Source organism: Notamacropus eugenii, chromosome 4 (genome assembly GCF_028372415.1).
Source record: "Notamacropus eugenii isolate mMacEug1 chromosome 4, mMacEug1.pri_v2, whole genome shotgun sequence".
In the NCBI taxonomy this organism is placed as follows: domain Eukaryota; kingdom Metazoa; phylum Chordata; class Mammalia; order Diprotodontia; family Macropodidae; genus Notamacropus; species Notamacropus eugenii.
In genome coordinates, this window is record NC_092875.1 from 121,792,778 (window position 1) to 121,800,925 (window position 8,148).

Consider the following 8,148-nt stretch of genomic DNA (forward strand, 5'->3'; position numbering starts at 1 on the left):
AGTCATAAGTACGGCAAGGCAGCTGGGGCTTTTCCCAAGGGTGGAGAATTCACAGTGCTCTGAAAGCACCTTTCTAGGGCCATGTCTTCCCCTGCCAGCCCCACTACTGGCAGTAGTGGCTTTCTTTTTAGTGCCCATGCTTTCAGCAGGGTATAAATCTGAGTGTCCCAGGGTGTATTTCCTCTCCCCTCTAGACTGGATACCAGAAGCACTTGAGGTGCCTACATATGCACCTTATCCTTATTTCCCAGGGCTTGTCCTGGTGAAAAATGTTGCTATTTAAGACCTGTGACAGGAGAAACTTTGACTTCTCATGTTGGTTCCCTTTGGGTTATCCTCTGAGTTGAGACTCTTGAGTTCTTTCTTGGACTTGCTTCTTTGGTTTTCCCACTAGGAACCCAATTCTCCACTCTGTCCCCTTTTGGCTCAAACCTACTCATTTACTGTCTCTGCTTTGGGGACTTCCCCAGTCTCTCTCTTGTCTAGCCGCGGAACGTGGCCAGCCTTGGGTAGCTCTCTGCTGCCCTCTGCTGCTGCTGGTAAAATCCACAGGTTCCTGACCTAGCCACAGATCTTGCTAAACTCATTTAGTCCTGGTTTCTCTCCAGTTACATCAGCTATTTCTGCTGGGCAGGGCCAGCCCATGGTGGGAGAAACCATGCAGAGACTAAGGTTTGTCTTTGTAAAGATATCTCTCATTTCATCCCTTGTGGAACTTCCTCCTGATTCCTCTTTACACTAGGGAGAGGAAGATGCTGGAGGATAATGGAAGGCAGTATGTAGTGGAAAAATAATGTGGCTTGGGAGTCACAGGGTCTGGGTTCCAATCCCACCATAGCTACTTACAGCTTGTGTGGTTGTAGACAAGCCTTCTCTGGGACTCAGTTTTCTTGAATGAAAATAAACTTGGACTAGATGATACCTGAAGTCTCTTCTAGTCACTTGTAAATTTAATGAGATACTATGAGCTTTTCATCTCTCCAGAAGGCAGATTGTATTGTGATTCAATTGTGATTGTAAGCTTTGGTTCTAAACAGCTCTTAATGGGTGAAGAATACAGCTGGGCCACTTACCTCTAAAGCAGATCTCCTTACTTAGGCTGGACCCTGCATCTTCACTTCCTGGGTTTAGACCTTAATCAATCAATCAATCAATCAATATTTATTAAGCACTTACTATGTGCCAGGCACTGTGCTAAGATTGGGGATACAAAAAAGAGGCAAAAGACAATTCTCGCCCTTCAGAAATTTTATAATCTAATTTACAATCTCTATATAAATATATACACTTATATATCACATATACATTTATACTCTAATGGGAGAGACAATATGTAAGCAAATCTATACAAATCAAGTTGTGTATGTTCGTCCTTCGTTGTCAAAGAAGACCACACCATCAGAGAAATGATGACATGACTTGCACTTGACTTTGTTTTGAGCGAGGGAGGGCTGTGTAGGTCACCAGCCTCATTTCTCCTCCAGAGCCATCTGAATCCAGTAACCAGATATTCATCAGGATGACTGGAGATGACCCAGGATAAGGCAACTGGGGTTAAGTGACTTGCCCAAGGTCACACAGCTAGCGAGTGTCAAGTATCTGAGGTGAGATTTGAACTCGGGTCTTCCTGACTCCTGCTTTGGGGCTCTATTCACTGCACCACCTAGCTGCCCCCACAAATCAAGTTATAAACAGGATGAATTGTTGTTGTTTCTCCTTCATTTTAGAAGAGGACCAACGACATCACTGGGTGATGTCTTGACTTGCACGTGAATTGGATTTAAGTGAGGCACAGCAACTTCACTTTCTCTTCTGGAGTCATCTATGTCCAGTGACAAGATGAAAGTCAGGACAGCTGGTGATGGTCTGGGATCCATTTCTGACCAAGCTCAAAGCTCTTGATAGTGCCTGCTTGATGGGTATTCAAACACATTGTTCTCATCTGCCCATTCTGCTGGGTAATTAACAAGTAGTGCGGACCACTCCCAGCTGGTACAAGTCAAGACAGAAAGAGGAAAGAGGGATTGAATGATGTGTTCCTGAAGTAAATCATAAAGCTGGATAATCTTCTATCTTTTGTCTTTAATCTTGTCTTCACCCTATGTTGGGAGTCAGGGGTGTGCTGGAGCTGGCTCAAGTCAGCTCTTGGGATCTGATTGTTAAATTCTCAGTGTGAGCATTTATACTTCAGAAATCAGGAAATGTCAAAAATCTAGACTTGATTTCTTGTTTAGTTGATTGTCTGGACTTAAGGAATAATGCATATTGAGCTTAAAATATTTTTATTTTCTCTCAGACAGATTAACATTTACAGTTAAAACAGTTAAACATTTACCATTATACTCATTCTTAGAATTCTTTCTCCTTACCTCTGCCTCCTGAAATCTCTAACTCCTTTCAAGTATTACTTCCTCTAAGAAGTCTTTCATGATCCCTGAAGTTAGTGTATCCCCCTGAAATTATTTTTTACATAGTTTCTACTTATCTTGTCAGTAAGTCAGTCAATGAACATTTATTAAGCACCTATCATGTGCTAGGTATTGTTCAGCAAGGGGAGGAAGATAGTTTCTTCAGATGATACGGGCTGGTGAGTGTGGTTTTGCTAAATTTTAGAATGTATTGTTACAGAGTGGGTTATGAACACTTTAAAAGAGAGATGGGAATAATTTATCCACAGGTTAATCCTGGCATAACTTGTTCTTGGTGATCCCCTTCAGGGTCACAGTGCTTGAATTTCATCTTGTTCATTTCAGCCAGTTCTAACCTGCCACAAGGCCTTTCTGAATCCCAATTCTGTCATCCAAGGTATTTGCTATTCCTGACAGATTTGTGATCTCTGAACATTTGATCAGCATGCCATCTCTGTCTCCTGCCAAGTCATAGACAAAAATGTTGAATAGAATGACCAAGGACAAAGGCGTTCCAGTAGAGGCTGACCTTGATTAATTAGTTACAGAACTATAGTTAGCATGGGGCAGCTGGGATTTTCCCCCAGGCACCATAATTAGAGAGGTACTTACCCTAAGGGGTGCCTCACTTCTTTACAGAATGCTGGCTGGCTGATTGGCCTGCTCCCTTGCCTGATTTTAGATGCTACCCCTTAGGTTCCTGTGACCATTACATTGCCTCTCTCTGGTCCTACCTTCCAACCAGGGTGGACTGTCCCTGATAGGCTGACTGGCCTGAGGACTCAAACTGTAGGAGCAGGAAGTTTGAGATGAGCAGCTAAGGTGGCCTATAGTAGGTACTGTGAGACATTTACCTGTCTCCCCCTGTAATAAATTTGACTGAGATCACAGAGGATGGCAGTGGGTAGAGGCAACTGTTAGTCCTCCTCTCTGTCTATTATTAAACTCAGGCTTACCCCTTTCTAGTCCAACATGCCTTCCTTTCTCACTGTGCCTTCTGGAGCCCTTCTTTAATAAAAGCTAGCATTGATATAGTGCTTTAAGATTTGCAAAGACATTTACAAATATTATGGCATTTTATTCTCATAAGAACCCAAACAATTGCCAAGTTCTATTATTATCCCCATTTTATAGATGAGAAAACTGAGACAGCCAAGTTTAGTGATTTGCCTAGAGTCACACAACAAGTGCATGTATGAAGTCAAATTTGAACTCAGGTTCTCTTGACTCCAGGTTCACCATTCCATACATTGTTTACCCAGTTGCCTCACTCTTGCCTTTACTGTTATCAATCTTTCCCTTTCATCCCATATATCTTCTTCTCATATACCTTCCACCTTCTAATGCTCACTGAAATCTAGATTTTTTTTTGGAAGACATTTGTCAAGGGATTTGGAGACACCCTATTTCCCAGAGCTAAGGTCCAGCAAGTAGGCTGTGTCCTGAGCTTGGCATTACCTTTGTGTTCTGGATAATCTCAGTCACAGCAAAATCCCAAAATTTTTCCCAGCACTAGGTGTTCTCTGGGCATGGACAAGCACCTGTTGAATCCATGCCTTGAAGTCTTGCTATGAATCAGACTTGTCTCATTGTTACTGTTACCCTTCATTGTCAGGGCTACAGTTCACTTCGTAGCCATAGGTATAAGTATTGAGATCTCCCCACAACTGCTTGGTCCCTCTTACTGGGAGTGGGACTCTGACATATGTGTCCTTGGTTGCAAGCTGTTTTCCTCACTTGGAAATTAATTAAGCTTCTGTTTGTGTCCTGACTCTCCTTTCTCTAGCCTGTTCTGTTTGGCTTTGGCCATTCCCAGGTTAGAGGTCAGTTCTGGTCCAGTTGACACATTGGATCTCTTGGTGTTCTCTCTAAGCCTGCATATTCCTCTCAACCTAGCTAACATATAGGGACAGAAAGAACTGGAATATTCCTTGATATCCATTACCGCCTTCAGACCTTCACTCTGTTACCGTCGCACTCCTCTCTTAAACTTTACTCCATTTTTGTCCATAACATTCTGCTTTTTTCTTTGGATTTGAGTCATTTTCTTGACCCCCCTCTTCAACAAGACTGGTACCTCATTCACTGTTTTCATCTTTACCACAACCTTGACTTCTTCAAATACCCTTACCTTCCAGTTCCTATAACATTAATTAGAGTTAAAGATCTTCCTTGAATATTAATAGGTCTCACCTGGAGCCCATTAAGGCAAACTTGGTTAGGGGAGGCTTGTCTTGTAGGAAGGCCCACACCTTTTGTTGATTAATGAGGTACTGGGTCCTGAGAGTCATGTCCTCCAGCTCTGAAAAGTGTGTATATACTCTGAGATGAGGTTTTACACTGGGGGCTTGCTAGATGAGACTCTGGTTAGATGTTAAGGATCCCTCCACTCCCTTGAACACTCAGATGTTGGTGCCTCTCTCTCTGGTAACTATATATATGTATGTAATGATCAGACATTGGATTTGTCTGTTGACCTGTAATGTATGTATTGCTTATGGTCAGACAGAAGCCCTGTCTTTATTTCTTTGCTTGTGTTTTCTCTGTTGGTATACATGATTAAAAAAGATTGTTGACCCCTCAAAAGTTGCTTTCCTTTTAGAAAAGCAGATCAAAAAACCTGTGCTAGCAGGTCATCCTGGCATGCTAGGGTGCTTGCTGCTATGGTTCCCCAATTCACATAGCCAATTTACTTCAACAACACATAGGCAAGGTTGTAAATTAACTTTCCTCCTCTCTGCTTCCAGCCGGATGATTTTGCTCCAGGTGTCAGAATTCCCAGTTCCTGATTAGTTACCATTCTTTGGATGTAGCCAATTATCCAGTTCCAAATTCATTTAGTTGTACCATCATCCAGCTCACATCTTTCCGTCTTGTCCACAAGTGTGTTACAAGACACTTTGTCACATATCTTGCTAAAATCCAGCTATTAACAGATTGACGATTCTTTCCATTTATGGTTTTAGTAACTCTCTTAAGTAAGGAAAATGAAGTTGTAACTGGCACGGAATGAACAGGGATAAATGTAAACTACTGAACTTTGGTTCAAAGTAAAGTACGTAAATACTGTAGGATGGGAGTGGAGATATGGCTAGATAGAAGTTTAAGTAAAATAAAAGTTTTAGAGTACCATAAACTTCCTATGAGTCAGTACTGTGATTATAGAAATTCACCAACTAATCAAAAAGCATTTACTAAGTGCCTACTATGTTCTAGACACTTTACTAGGGTTGCCAAAAAATAGTCCCTGTCCTCAAAGAGCTCACAGTCTAATGAAGGAGCCAACATGAAAGCAACTATATATGAATAAGTTATGTACAGGAAAAATCAGAGATCACCAACTGAGGGAAAGTATTAACATTAAAAAAGATCAGGAAGTGTTTTCTGAAGAAGTTGGACTTCAGTTGAGACTTGAGGGAAGGGAGGAAAGCCAGATGTGGAGGTGAGGGGGGAGAGAATTGAAAATGTGAAAATGCCTGGAGTTAAACTATAGAGTGCATGGGTGAGAAACAGCAAAGTGGTGGTGGTGGGCAGTGTCACTGGATTGTAGAGTACGTAAAAAGAGTAAGGATTAAAAGAACTGGAAAAGTAGGAAGGAACCATATTATGAAAGACTTTAAAAGCCAAATAGATGATTTTACATTTGGTCCTGGAGGTCATAGGGAGCCAATGGAGTTTTATTGGATAGCAGAGTGACATGGTCAGACCTGCGCTTTAGGAGGATCACTTTGATAGCTGAGTGGAGGATGGACCAGAGTGGGAAGAGCCTGGAGACAGAGAGGCCAATCAGAAGGTAAAAGTCCAAGTGCAAGTGATGTGGGCCTTTGTCAGGAGGGTGGTGGGTGTGTCAGAGGAGAGAAGAAGGGTATGTAAGAGATGTGAAGGTAGAAGCTACAAGACTTGGCAATGGATTGCATGAGGCATAAGAGAGAGTGAGAAGTTGAGGATGAATTTGATAAACCAGCAAATCCTGAGAAGGATGTCTAAGGTAGGTCATGGAATTGAATTCATGCTGTTATGAAGATTAGTTGAAAGAAATGGGGATATTGTATTGAAGAAGAGGAGATTTAGGATGGATGTGATTCCTTTCTTGAAGTATTTGAAGGACATAGAGAAGAGTGATTAGATTTGTTTTTTCCTTCCCCAGACACCTGAATAAGGAGGAATAAAAGGAAGTTACAGAGTGATAGATGTGGCATTGATAAAAGGAAATTTTTGTTGTTGTTCAATTGTGTTTAACTCTTCATGATTCCATTTTGGAGTTTTCTTGGCAAAGATTGGAGTGGTTTGCCGTTTTCTTCCCCAGATCATTTTACAAAGGAGGAAACTGAAGCAAATAGGGTTAAGTGACTTGCCCAAAGTCACACATCTAGCAATTGTCTGAAGCTTGATTTAAACTCATGAAGATGAGTTTTCTTGATTCTATGCCCTGTGCCTATCCACTATGTCACCTAGCTGCTCCATGATAAAAGGAAATACTTGCTAACAATTAGATCTGTCTCTGAGTGGGAAAGGATATTTGTTGGTAAGTAGTGAGATCTCTGACACTGGAAGTCTTCAGGTAGAGGATATCTTAGAGAGGTGATACCTACTCAAACAGGGTTGAACTGTTATTTCTCTGACCCTTTCTGAATCTTGGATTCTATGATGCTTTGAGCAAGTAGTGCTGTACTGAGCTCCATCAATATGTTGCCTCTTTGACCTTCAGGAATCAAATACCCTGAGGGACTGATAAAAAATATCAATGAATGTCTGAGCAAGTGATAATTGCCACAGGACAGTGGGGATAGTTTTCCTTTTTAATGGCTGAGAGGGGATGAAAATCTTTGGCTTTGTTTTAGTTTTCTGTTACTCAGAGAGGAGATAAATGTCCCTCATCTTCCCTTCTCAGATAATTTCCTTGAACTTTAACTTGAGAGAATTCTAGAATTTCAGAGGAGGGGGCAAACTCAGGATCTCTGGTCTCACTTTTATTTGAATAAGAATCCTCTGTAAAATCTCTCAGGAAAATGGCTGTCTAGGCTTTGCCTAAAGACCTTCAGTGAGGTGGAATCCCCAACCTTCAGAGTAGGATTGCTGGGTCAAAGGACATGCACAAGTTAGTAACTATTTCTAGTTCGAAATTCCTCCTTCTAGGACTGGTTTTACCTTTGTATCCTTAGTGCTGAGCACAGTGATTGGCATATAGTAAGCACTTTATAATGCTTGTTCATTAGTTCTTTACTTTGTATCAGTTTGCCTTCTCACAATTTTCTATTCATCATATTTATAATTTATTTTAGCAGAGTGATATTCCATTATATTCATGAACCATGAATTGTTTAGCCATTCCCCAGTTGGTTGATATCCACTTTGTTTCCATGTCTTTGCCACTACAAAAAGCATTGCTTTAAATATTTTGGTATATATGAGACCTTTCTTTTTGTTATTGACTTCCCTGAGGCATTTGCCTAGCAGTGATATTATAGGATAGTTATTTGGTAGCAAGGTTCCAGACTTTCCCCATACCCCAACATAGATAGGAGAGCTTTTCCCTAAAAAGTGATAGAACTTGACCTGTGACGTGATTGGTCCAGGAGGTACACCTCTATTGAGGCAGCTTCTTGGTAGCCCCTGACCACATTGTCCTGGCCTCCTAGTTTCCTAGGAACATAAAAAGGCCCTCCTCTGTGGAGTCTGGGCTTTTCAGACTTGGCAGACATCCAAAGACCCCATTAGTTGCCATGTTCTGCCCTGTTGA

At 41.4% G+C, this 8,148-nt stretch overlaps 1 long non-coding RNA gene across 1 annotated transcript in view; it reads left to right on the forward strand.

Annotated features, from left to right (window-relative positions):
* Window positions 1-649: 649 nt before the first annotated feature.
* The window catches only part of LOC140500551 (uncharacterized), a 55,181-nt gene continuing 47,682 nt past the window's right edge, over window positions 650-8,148 (forward strand). Inside the window, exon 1 of the long non-coding RNA XR_011965787.1 lies at window positions 650-2,587. This is a non-coding gene — a long non-coding RNA (uncharacterized lncRNA). The remainder of the gene's footprint in view (window positions 2,588-8,148) is intronic.